Genomic DNA, 12073 nt, shown 5'->3' with positions numbered 1-12073 from the left:
CATCAGTTGCTTACAACTCTACTCTGCAGCAAACGCTCACCCAAGCACCAGCACCCATGAGTAAAACCCACCGCAACTTCAGGAACAGCAGCAGATTTAGAAAAGAGTGGGAGAGAAAAGGCAATTTGTAATTCAGCAAGGCTGCTGTGGCAGAGCAGGTTTGAACTCCCTTGAGGAAAGGACTCTGCTCTCACCCTCAGTTCCTCAGTGCCTGGCTGAGCCAGGTTCAGAAGCTGCCACACAGCACAGAGCATGGCTTCTGCCCAGCTCTGCTCTCCATCAGCTGGCCCTGGGCATGCAGGGCCACGGCACAAAAGCACAGAGCACTTGATTCTCCTGGGTGCACAAGAAGACTCCAGGGACAAAGGTGCTGCAGCCAGCACGAAGCAGCAACAATGTGAAAAACCCAAGCCTGCCGCAGAGGAACGTTCTCAATCACCACTCCCAGCCAAGCACTTCATTTCCAGCTCACAGCAAAGGAGCAAATGCCACAGACCACGGCAGAAATGACTGAGCTGCTACAGCAGTGCCTGAGCTTGACCCCAAGCTGAAACTGCTGCAGGAACACCAAGAGAACCCTCCCTGAGGGTCTCTGTCACCTGGTGCAAAATTGATTGGTGTGTCCCACATTGAGAGACACATGGCATGTCTGCAAACAGGTCTGTGCACCAGTTTGGGGGGGATATCTCCCCTCTTAGGAGGGTATTTCAGTCCTGTGGAATTTACTTCTGCAAAAGAAAGGCTTGAAGCCCAACCAGGTTGTGCAAAGTACAGCCACTCTTCCCCGATTTCAGGCCCTGTATCTCCTGGCTCGCATCTGTCCTTGCAGCACCCATACTTTGAACTGGCTTAAAACCATGACTGCTTGGTGAAGGCATTCATTCAGCTACTCAGGTCAAAAAAAACAGGAGCGAAGCACTGAGACAGGAACATGCTGAGAGGCAGGGAGGTGGGAAAATCCTTCAACCAGCACTACAGCCAAAGTCCCCCAGTTTCAGAAATAACAGCTTAAAGTGAGTGAGCTAGGTGCTGTGAAAAGGGGAGCAGCAATCACCGCTGTTTGACAGCCCCAACCCCACCAAGAGTTACCATCAGCCCCACCTTCCTCAGTAGGTTAATGTTCAGCCGCCAGCCTCCCCCTTCTCTGCACATGCCATAAATAGTTGCTCATACAGATTTCTCTGTTACACTTACCAAAAACCTGGGAGTGGCCATGTGACAGGAGTACAGAACATGGAGAACACCATGCACGTCTCTAATTGTTCTGCCTCCTCAACACACACCGAATTGACTTGGTAAAGCTGCAAGGCAAAGCTGCTGTATTTATTATTTATTTACACTTTTTTTTCTGCTGGTTAAGAAGCTTCATAAAGCAGATTGCAAATGGCCAAGACAGCACAGGCACCTTTTTGAAGTTTTGCATAAACTGGAATGAGTGAAGAATAGCAGGGATAGCAGCATTCCTGGCTGTGTCCTTTACCATAGATATTTTACCTAAGAACTAAGTCCTAAGTTACCTAAGTAATTGTTACCTAAGAATTAATTGGTAAAACACTCAAGAAGTTTGTAAAGGCAGGTGTGAACACTCATTATTTCTGGGTATGGTGTTCTTACCCTGGGGATCAGCCTCTCAAACAAGACTCAGTGTGTGCAGGCTGGCTGATCAGAAGGCAGGGGAGTGCCTGTGTTAGCCAAACACATTTTGTGCCTGGAGCAGCAGCCGGGTGAGCCCGGGCTGAGCAGTCGTGCACGGACACGCTGTTCCTGACTCTGCACCCATCATCTTCCAACTCAGCCAAAGGTTCAAGGTGTTTCCGCATGAAACAAGGAACTGGAGCGGGGCAAACACAATAATACATTGTGTGGGGACTGAAACCTCCTGCTGAGAAGAAATCCACAGACATTTAAAAAGCACAACCGAGCAAAATGCAGAAAAAAATAAGACACAGATGGAGCTTAAAGCGCTCGTCTCATTGAGCCAGACCAAAACTCACTCCGCCTTTGGCAGGGGAAACAGGAGCAACCAGGGTGCTTGTGTCTGCCTCTGCAGCACGACTCCTCCACCTCGGGGCAAAGCAAATTCCCCATTTCTCAGCCCTCTCTGCTGTTGGCAGAGTTTAAGGACATTCACAAAAGCGCGTTAGATTTCACGAGCACCAGTCTCGGTGGAGAAGATGCAAACCTCAGCTCTGCACAGTGAGAGAGTTAAAATAAAAACACAACCCTTAAGGTACATGCTGACTTCTCTCTTTACTTCTGTTTCATAATGCTGGAGAAAGCCCAAAACCCTGCAGTGTTTCTCACTCCAACACCACACAGCCCTCAGGAACGCTGCTGGCAGCTGGCTGGGTTTGGGACCAAAACCACAGCAGCTCTTTATGTGCATCTCAAGACACGTAGACATCAAAAGCCAAAAAAAAAAAAAAAAAAAAGAATCTAACAAAAAAAACCAACCCAAAAAAAAAAACCACCCCAACAATTTTTAAGTAGCAACCCTGTCAAGATATCAAAGTAAAGCCAAAACTAAAACCTACAAATGAAGCAAAAAAAATAGAGAGGAAGAAGAAAAAAAGGGCTGGCTGACACCTCCTATACATGCTGCCAGCAGGATCATTTGCTCCAAAAATAAGGATGCTCAACACATCTTAACTGATGACATGACAACTGCTTCACGTCCCAACACCGAAGTTGCATAAAAACCCTTGAATACCCATTGCCTTGCAGCTCAGTTAAAAAAAAAGAACTCCACTCACTCAGAGCAAGCAACAGACACCGTGTGCCGCTCCTCAGAAAGGTTTTCAGCTTCATTTCCACTCAAGCATCCACTCGGGCTGCAGAGCAGCATTTCACCCCTCCGCCCTTTGCCAGTCACGCTCAGCAGCTCCAGCCACGGGGCTGCAGCTGAGCTGCCTGCCCAGGTGCCTGTGCCCACAGCATGCAAAAATACCTCAGCTGAGCTCTGGATCCCAAAACACTCCACAAAGGGAGAGCTACGGACTCCAGGTCCCCCCAGACAGCAGCAACAACCTCCAGCAGAGCACGGGTAAGCTCAGGCTGCCTCAGCAGCACCTCCTGAATAAGGGACATTTAAGACTAGAAAGCCTTCAGTAAGAATTCTGAAGGCTTTTTCCACTGCCAGTTCAGAGAATTCTCCCAAAACACTGAACACACAGATTCCTGTAACGCAGACTTTGCTGCATTTTATTTCTTTGACAGTTTTTAATCACCTCTGGTCTAGCATTTGGAAATTATTATTCACACACACAACAGGAACAAGGCTGCAGGGAAACATGAATTTCACTGGCCTGCCTGGTTTTGTCTGTGGACACCACCTCACATATTACCAAATCAAAACAAGCCGGCCAACTTGAGCGTGAGGGGGAAATGAAAGGGCAGACCGGTGACCTAGAAATGAAGCTGACACTCTGGCATGAGCTTGAAACTCTGCAGCAAAGGGGGGCAAAAAAAAAAAAAAGCTGTAGCTGCTTTCAAGATGGAGCTTGAAAAGTTTATTAACGGAATAATGGAATTATATTATGTGGTACCCACAGAAAAGCAAGGACTTGATCAAAGACGTTTTCCTAATAGGAAAGAGAGGATGTAGTTATTTGCTAAACACAAGAAATTCTTACACCAAAGAGGGAACGTAGTTATTTAATGTTCAGATGCCATAAAAACACCCCAATAAAAACACTGAAGAAACTTCTTGAGCACACAGTTGTGGTACCAAACACATGATGACACCCAAGATTTACACACCACGCCATGTCACAAATGCATGATGGCAACAGCACAGGCTTGAGGAGGCAGTAGACAAAGCTTGTTCAAGCAGTGATCAGGAATGCCACAGTCTCAGCACTGATCCCAACTCACCCTGCCAGGTGTAATTGGTTCAAAGAGGGTGTTCACAAGCTACCTTTGTCCCAGCAAGCCTTAGGCTTGAGCGAGTAACATCCACATCAGCAGCATGAACTGCCACAGGACCCACATCGCCCTCGGCAAGGCTGGCAGAGAGGCCTCCAGAGCCAATATCCAGCCCAGAGCCTGCCTGCACCATCAGGCAACGCAGGGTAACTCACTGGGGACCCACAGCCTCCCAAACCAGCTCCTCGCAACACCACAGCAAGGAGATCACGCGGCCTCGGCAGTAAACACTCACACAGAGCTTCTGCTGCACAGCCAGGTGCTGCCTCTGATAAACCACTGCTCTCCAGGGCTTCTGCAGCACTGCAGGTACGGCTTTGAGAAGTTTGCAGAGGCCAAAGACTGAGCTATTTATGAAGTGATCAAGTACCATGCAGCTGAGAGCTGGTCTTCTAAAAATTTAGCCGCTGGAGTAATTTTATAAGGTTTTAAAATATTTTCAGAAGAAAGCCAACTTTCCATTGTTTGCCACAGCTTGTTAGAAGCCCACACATCCCGCAGTGCAGAGGAAAAGACACCCTCCACCCTCTCCAGCCAGCGCCACACGGCTGGAGGCACAGGCAGATTTTCAGAAAGTTCTTTGCCTGTCATCCTACTCAGCAATTCAATTCTCCCACCACATCCCACTGACACCCAAGCACAGGGCTCTGTCCTTCACCGTGCTCTGTTGCAATAATCAGGCCCCAGCTCTTTACACAACCACCTAAGCCTCCAGACCTTGCAATTAAACACTCCCTGAGGAGGATGAAGCCTGCCCACCTGGGAGGCAGCAAGTCCTCAGGGGCTGAACACAGACGATGGGACGATCTGCAGCAGGAACCTTCCCAAATCCTGTCATCCTCCACCCACGGGCTGACACATTGCTTTCCTTCTGCCTTCTTCAACATAGAGACAAGGAAGAGCACACTGCAAAGTCCTCTCCTGCCCTAACATGCACAGGACAAAGCCAAACTGTGTTGCTTAAAAAGCTGGTAGGCAACATTCGGGCACCAGCAGAGAGCACCAGCCAGAGCTTGCAGAAAACAGAGTTTAGAGGACACAGAAGTCCCAAAAACTACATGATAGACTGAAGTATTTATTCACTGAAGTATTTATTCAGTTCACAGCCAGTTCCCTGAGCAGGCAGAGAGAAGCACACCCAACTGGAAGAGTTAACTTCCCACACATTTGGCCAAAGCTGCGTTTCTGGGCACCGCCGCTCTGTCCAGTGTTACGCCAGGGAAACAATGCTAAATAAAGATTACGTGGAGTGGTATTATGTAAATAATTCTCTTCCACAATGAAAGGATAAACCTAGGCTGCCTGGTTAGTTATTAACCCAGGAGCCAGCGCTGCAGAGAGGAAATCCTGCCGGCTCTGCCTCCCTCCCTGACACACGCACCACCCACCCCAAGAGCCGGAGCCAGGCCTGCAGCCTCCAGAGACAATACCCACACCATCCCTGGCTTCCCTGCAGGCTGCCACTCTCCCTCATGGGAGGAAAACTTCCCACAGGAGGAAACTATCTGGACCCCACCACACTGCCTCCTCCCAGGGCAACCCCGCTGCCAGCCTCACCACTGCTGCCAATGCTCAGCTTGGCCCCCTTCCTCCTCCTCATCCTCCTCTCACCATCAGCCCAGGACACCAGGGGTTCCCTGTGCTATGATGGGAACACACTCCTGGACACATCCCTCCTCTTGATGGCCTTCCCTTCCCCTCCCAGCTGAACCCACTTTGCTTGCACATCTTCCTCTGCCCAGAATAACTTACTCGACCTTTCTGCCTCCATTTCTCCCTGCAACCTTCCTGCTGCCTTGGCCTCGCGTCTCAATGCTTTATGTTTGTCGTACGATTTTAAATCTGTCAGCAATTCATCCATCTGCCACCTCCTGGGTTTTTAATGCCGCAAAACGTTCTGGGATCCAGCCTCGCATAAACCTCTTCGTGGAAAATTAAGCTGTACCTCATTCAGAAACCAAACTGGCTTTGAGATCATTTCTTTCCAAGGTGCTGGGCTATTTCAAAGACTGGCTTCTTCCCTACAGCGAGCAGAAAAGCCATGATGCTATCCGGTCTAAAATAAACATTATGGGAGCAGCGATAAGGGGAAACATTTCAGCTGACTAAGAGCAATGCGGGTTCAAATCCAAGCGTAAGCTGATATTGCTTATAATTTGTTCCCCAGCCAAAAACACAGACTGGAGTGAAAAAATGGAAGGCATTAAACAACAAGCAGCGTACTCAGCGACTCTGAAAAACTTCAGCATTTCCATTTACGTTATTATTTTTTTAAATAACCTTCAGTTTCACGGATCATAAAGTTAATTTGGAGCAACTTCCCTTCTCTGTAACTAGACAGAGCTGCTATCCTTTACATTCATTAATGTTTGCTCAGTGCTCCACAGCTATAAAGAGAGCACTAACCATTATCAGCATCCTGCATGCACCCAGCAGGCACATAACCACTGCTGTGCTCTCCCCGTCCCCAAATCCCCTCCAGCTCTGGCACTGTGGTCACAATCACAGCCATGGACAACCACCTCCATCTTTACTGCCTTTCTTCCTCTCCCCTGCAGGCAGGGCTCCTCTCTGGGCCTCTCCAGGCCAGATTCAGATCATCAGCAATCAGTGCCTCCTCACCTGCTCACCCTCAGCCAGGTCACATTTCTCAGCTCCACACAGTGAAGGCGGCAAGGGAGATGCTACCATGTGAGCACTGCCTGCTCACCAGAAACATCCCCTCCTGGGGACCCTGCTCACCTTCAGCAGGAACAGTCCAAGCCCAGACAGAGTCCAGCTGCCAAAGGCAGGTTGGCAGGAACAGAGAACTGCTGGCCTCAAGAAGGGAAGTGACAAGTAGGGTGGGCAGCAGGACTGGGGGTGCAGCCCAGATTTCTCAATTCCCAGTAAAGTCCCACAGCTGCCTCGTGCTCAGGTCAGGGATCACTTCCCAAAACTGACGAATCACTCATTTCCTTCTGCTCTTCTGTCCTCCTTCCCTTCCTGCCAGATCCATCCCTCACTCTGATCAAGCTTTTACAGGCATTTTCATGCCCTCTGTTCTGCAGCTCCAGTTCCCTCTTCAATCTTCCTTTTGGGAAAGCAGCTCTGCCCTAGTCATGCTCATTAAATGACACACATTTCCATTTTCTACTGCAATGCAAAGATCTATCCCTTGACATTACAGGGCAAATCAGAACCCTCAACACCTGTGTGCCAGCACAAACCCAGCCATAAATAGCAATTCTCTGCTGCTTCCCCTGTCGATACACAGCAAGGGCCCTTCAAAGCCGTGCAGGAGCCTGTGCCACAGCAGCCTCGATGAGAATCCATGACCTCACAATGCCCAAATCCTTAGGCAGCTGCAAAAGCCTCCTTCACTAATCAGAGAGGCGACTGGGTGCTGCTATACCTCATTTCCAGCTCCATTAGAGCTGACCCTGCTCTCTGCTGAAAACTCTCAGCGAAGACTAAAGCGAGCCACGGCTCCTCAAAACGCAGCTGCACAAAAATAACAGTGCTCCAGAGAACACCCTGGCCTGGATTCCCATCCCTGTGCACCCCTGCAGCCAAGCCCAGGGGCTGCATTTGGGGACCGCTGCTCACAGGCACAGAACCCGGGGGGAACCAGCACTCTGCCACTGGGAGTAACGAGCCCTCACACTGAACAAGCAAAGCACTCATGGAGAAAGAGACTCTTCAGCAGCTCTCCAGCAGACTTGCTCTGACACATTGAACTTCACATAACCCCACCAGCCTCAGTTTTGTGACTCGTGAAGTGATCTGGTCAGAATGAGACGCCGGGTTAGGGATGGGGAGTACTGCACCCCAAAGGCTCTCCTCCAACCCACTGCCCTTCAGCACTGCTCAAATCAGCCACCCTAAACCCACCTCGGAAAAGTTACCGATGTAATCCTCCTCTTGTACCCACTCATCTAGAAACTGACACAAGATCGTAACTTTCCTTCCTGCGTAGGGACACAACCACGATGGTATCTCAGGCACATCAATTACAGTCAGTTTCAAACAGGTTTCCCGCAGGACAAACACATGGCAAAAAGGACTGTATTGCAGCAGAGCCACTAAAAACCAGAACCAGGAACACTGGCAGTCATCAAGGGGGACAAATAATTCACAGCCATGTCACAAAAGATGAAGATATCTCCTATGACCCAATTCCAGCCGTGGAGCTCCCACCACGTGCAGCTATCAGCACAGCTGCATGCACACCATCGCTGCCAATCACAACAAAACTGCCTTTACCACACTGCATCTCCTAATTACAAGACGTGAACACGGCCTGAACCAAACCCTCTTTGGATTTAGCGCAGGATGGCTCCAGGGATTAGTACAACCTCCACTGGAGGCAGCTTGGTTCAGCTCCAACCACAGCCATTAGCAAGTGAAAAGTATTGCCAAGCAGCAGCTGGCTGGTGGATTGCACGAAACAAGTTTATGGTTTCAGTGCAGATCCTGTCGCAAAAAAAAATGCCAGTCACCTCCCTGGAGCTGCAAGGTGTGAAGGCAGAGGCACCCACCTGCCTCTGCAGGGCTGGAGATGCTGATGTGGGAGGTGTTCCCACACGGGCCCAGACCAGCTCCAGAGCCAGCCCTGACCTCCGCAGGGGTTTCAGAACCAGGTATGTTTTGCAACTTGGCAGAAACACAGAGCTAAGTAACAGAAACCACCACCCACATGAAGCCAGGAGAACAAAGTACCAGTGTTTTCCTGCCCCAGACATGTGCGTGCCCCATCTCCTCTCTCACACCAAAAATAGCTTCTACTTTTTCCCTTTTGGCAACAACAAACCGAGGTTTGAGTGCATTTGCTTTCAATAAACTAAACACATTTTGCAAGAGTCTCTCTCACAGTGAAACTTACTCAAAGTTATAAAATATTTGTCACAGGCAAAACGTCTCTGCCATGGCATCGTGGGACTCAACCCCAGCACACTCTGCGAGCTTCACTCACTGAATTCCTCACCCAAGGCACAGGTCCTGCACAGAGCTGGCAGACCCAGGCACACAGGAGGTTTCAGCTAAATCCCAAAGTCACCCAACATCAGCACTGAAACTCAGAGAATTAAGTATGATTTGCTTAAAATCATCCAGGAATACACGGCTTCACAAGAGCCCTTGAAGAGTTTTGTCACCACTTTCAGAAGAGAGGGAAATGCTCACCCAGTTGTCCCAACTCACACTGGCTCCCTTTATGAATCAGTAGTAGTACCGAGTGTTTGCCAGTAAAGCACACGGCAAACTTAACCTTGCTGATAAAACCCCTATATACTAAATGGAAAAACTCTCACCCCACATGACCAAGGAATAGCAGCGGAACGACATCACACCCACCAAACCGATTAAAACCACCAGATTCAGCAAAACCCTGACGGTTTTCAGGCATCCAGAGCGCCAACCTTTGCTTCAAGGGAATACCGAGGGAAACCATAAACGCCTGTGGACCGAGGGGTTGGGAAACACCCACAGCACAGCTCTGTCCGCTCCCGCACATTCCTGAGCTGACCCAAAACACAAAGTTCAGGGAGCAGCCGCAGCCTCGGGCGCGGGCAGCAGTGCCCGCAGGCGTGCTGGGCTTCCAGAGGGTTCAAAGCGCTGCAAGCAGCGATGGCTTTGTCGGGTCAGCACGGCCCGGGCAGCCCCAGCCCGAGCCCTGCAGGTTTTGCTGCTTCAGTGGTGTTGGCAGCAGCCCACATGGCAGGCAGCTGCCTGCACCCACTGCAGCCTGCTCTTTGTGCATTGTCAGGGCAAGGGAGCAGGAGGAAGGGCCGAGGGAGAAGAGGGAACAGGAAATTATAAGAATCAACAGAAAAAAAAAACAAAAAAACCAACAAAAAAAGCGATTACTCCAGAGACCTCAGCCGGGGTTCAGAGAAACGTGCACTTGTTGCCTGCAGACACCCGGCTCAGTTACCTCCCGTAAATATTTACACGGCGAACAGCACACGGCCCGAGGAGCCAGCCCTCAGCTCGCGTCATGGCCGGGACCGGCCGTGCCCCCTCATGGCCCGGAGCCGGCCGTGCCCCCGCGCCCCGGGCACGGCAAGGCCGCCCCGGTGCCCCTCGGATGCTCATTCACTGCTCCAACCCACCGGCCCCCAACGTGCGGGGGGCTGGAGCCGCAAACACAGCGGCATTGAACGAAAAGAAGGAAAAAAGAGAAATGGGGGGTAAAAAAGGCCCTTGGGTGCCCCCCCCCGCCCCGCAGAGGGGTGTCCCCGCCAGTCTGCCCAGTGCGGGGCTCCCCCGCGCTCCCCAGCGGCCGCGTTCCCTTGAGGCCAAAAGCAGCAAAACCAACAGGAAAAAAAAAAAGAAAATAATAAGAGAAAGTTTCTCCCCGGCGAGCAGCTCCCGTGGCACATTTTCATTTTTACGTAACGCGGCCGCCTTTCCCCCACCTGCGGGGAGCGGAGCGGAGCGGCCCCCCCAGCCCGGCCCGCCCGCACCCCGGCACCGGGGGCTCCCCGGGGCTCCCCCCTCCCGACTCACCTAATCCCGCCGGCAGCTGCCGCCCCCCATCGCCGCCGCCGCTCCCGCTTCAGCGGCCGGCGGGGCAGCGCTGGACGCGGGGACGCGGCCCCGCCATCTGCGCCGTGTTTATAAATCCAGAGCCATGGGGCTGCGAGCCGCGCCGCCCGCCCGTCTGTCCGTCCGTCCGTGGGGCCGGGCCGCCCCTCGCCGCAGCGCCGGCCCCGCAGCGCCCAGCCCTGCCCAGCCCAGCCCAGCCCTGCCCGCCCCGGCGCGGCGGGAGGCGGCGGTCGCTCGGTCGTGGCTCGCTCGGTGTCTCGGTCGGTCCCTAAGGCCGCCCCACAGCCGGGCCGGGCGGGGCGGGGCGGAGCGGGGCCGCGCCGCCCGCGCGCGTTAAAGGGGCCGCGCGCGCCCGCGCCGCCCAGCGCCCGGCGGGACCCGGCCGAGCCGCGGGTCGCGACACCGCGACAGCGGCTGTAGGAGCGCGACACCGGCTGCACCAAGACACCGGCTGTATCGCGACAGCACCCCCACACCGGCTACATCTCGTCACCGGCTGCACCGCGACACCGACTGTGCCCCGGCACCGGCTGTACCCTGTCACCGGCTGCATCCCTGTCCCCGCCGCTGCCCTCGGCTCACCCCTGCCATCTCTGTATCAGTGCCACCGGGTACCTCGGTGCTGCCGCCGGTGTTCCCCGCGTTACGGGTGCGTTAGTGTCCCTGCGTATCATTGACGATATTTTGAGTGCAAATCAGGGATTCTCACTTGTACTGTGAGCTGGCCGACAATCCCCTTGTGCCGATGGTGTTTCGGACACTTCAGTGGAAGAGGTCGGGCAGCGCTTGGGTTTCTGAGCCCTGACAAAGGTTCAGCCCCGAGGAATTGTCCAGAGCATTGCACGGCAACATAGCTAAGCATTCCATAGTTAAGAAAGTTCAGTTTTCCCGCAAAGGGAAGGTGGGGGGCTTCAGAAGACCCCGGGATGCACATTCCCAGCCCTGGGTTAGTGTCTGCGCTGTGATCCCGATTGCATCAAAAGCCTTCTCGGGATGGGATATTTGCAGGAAAATCTGAATAATTTAACAAGCAAATTCCCACAGGAATCAGCAATGAGGCAACCCAGGTCACTGACCGATTTTAACTAATACCTTGCTTTTCCACACTTTTTCTTCCCCTCCATCCTGCCAGGGGGGCCGAGGAAGGTCACATCTCCTCAGTTCTCACTGTTCCCGCTGCCCTGCTGGGTTTCCCTGCCAGGCAAGCCCATTCCCTCTCCCTGCCACGAGTGATGCATGACCCCAACAGCTGGAAAAGCATCCAGCGAACCTCCCCTGCTCCAGCAGCTGTAAAAACCTCAGTGTGTCCTAACCCTAACCCTAGCCCTAACCCCGCTGCAGCAGCAGATGCAGGCATGCAGGGGTGCCCTCGCTGCTCTTTCCCCGCATTTCCCCGGCAGCAGAGCAGGCAGCTCTCGGCATTCCTTGTCCCAATAGGACTGCAGGGCACAGGCACTTTCCCAGGCCTGGGCTCGGTCTCCCTGAGTCACCCCACTGGATCTGTAAGCACGGGCTCACGCTGCAGTGTGAGCACAAACACCAGGAGCAGCAGGCAAATTGCCTGAGATGAGCCTGGCGCGTCACAAAAAGCAGGAAAAGTTGCCCTGCCGTGCCTGTGGCA

At 52.7% G+C, this 12073-nt stretch overlaps 1 protein-coding gene across 15 annotated transcripts in view; it reads right to left on the bottom strand.

Annotated features, from left to right (window-relative positions):
• Positions 1-10708, bottom strand: part of NCOR2 (nuclear receptor corepressor 2) — a 226408-nt gene extending 215700 nt beyond the window's left edge. For all 15 annotated transcript variants that reach the window (XM_074554206.1, XM_074554221.1, XM_074554222.1 and 12 more), the window contains exon 1: positions 10414-10708. The gene's annotated coding sequence lies outside the window, so the exon portion shown is untranslated. The remainder of the gene's footprint in view (positions 1-10413) is intronic.
• Positions 10709-12073: the final 1365 nt, after the last annotated feature.

Source organism: Zonotrichia albicollis, chromosome 18 (genome assembly GCF_047830755.1).
Source record: "Zonotrichia albicollis isolate bZonAlb1 chromosome 18, bZonAlb1.hap1, whole genome shotgun sequence".
Classification (NCBI taxonomy): Eukaryota; Metazoa; Chordata; class Aves; order Passeriformes; family Passerellidae; genus Zonotrichia; species Zonotrichia albicollis.
Note: the sequence above shows the minus strand (reverse complement) of the source record. Positions and strands in the feature narration are given on the sequence as shown.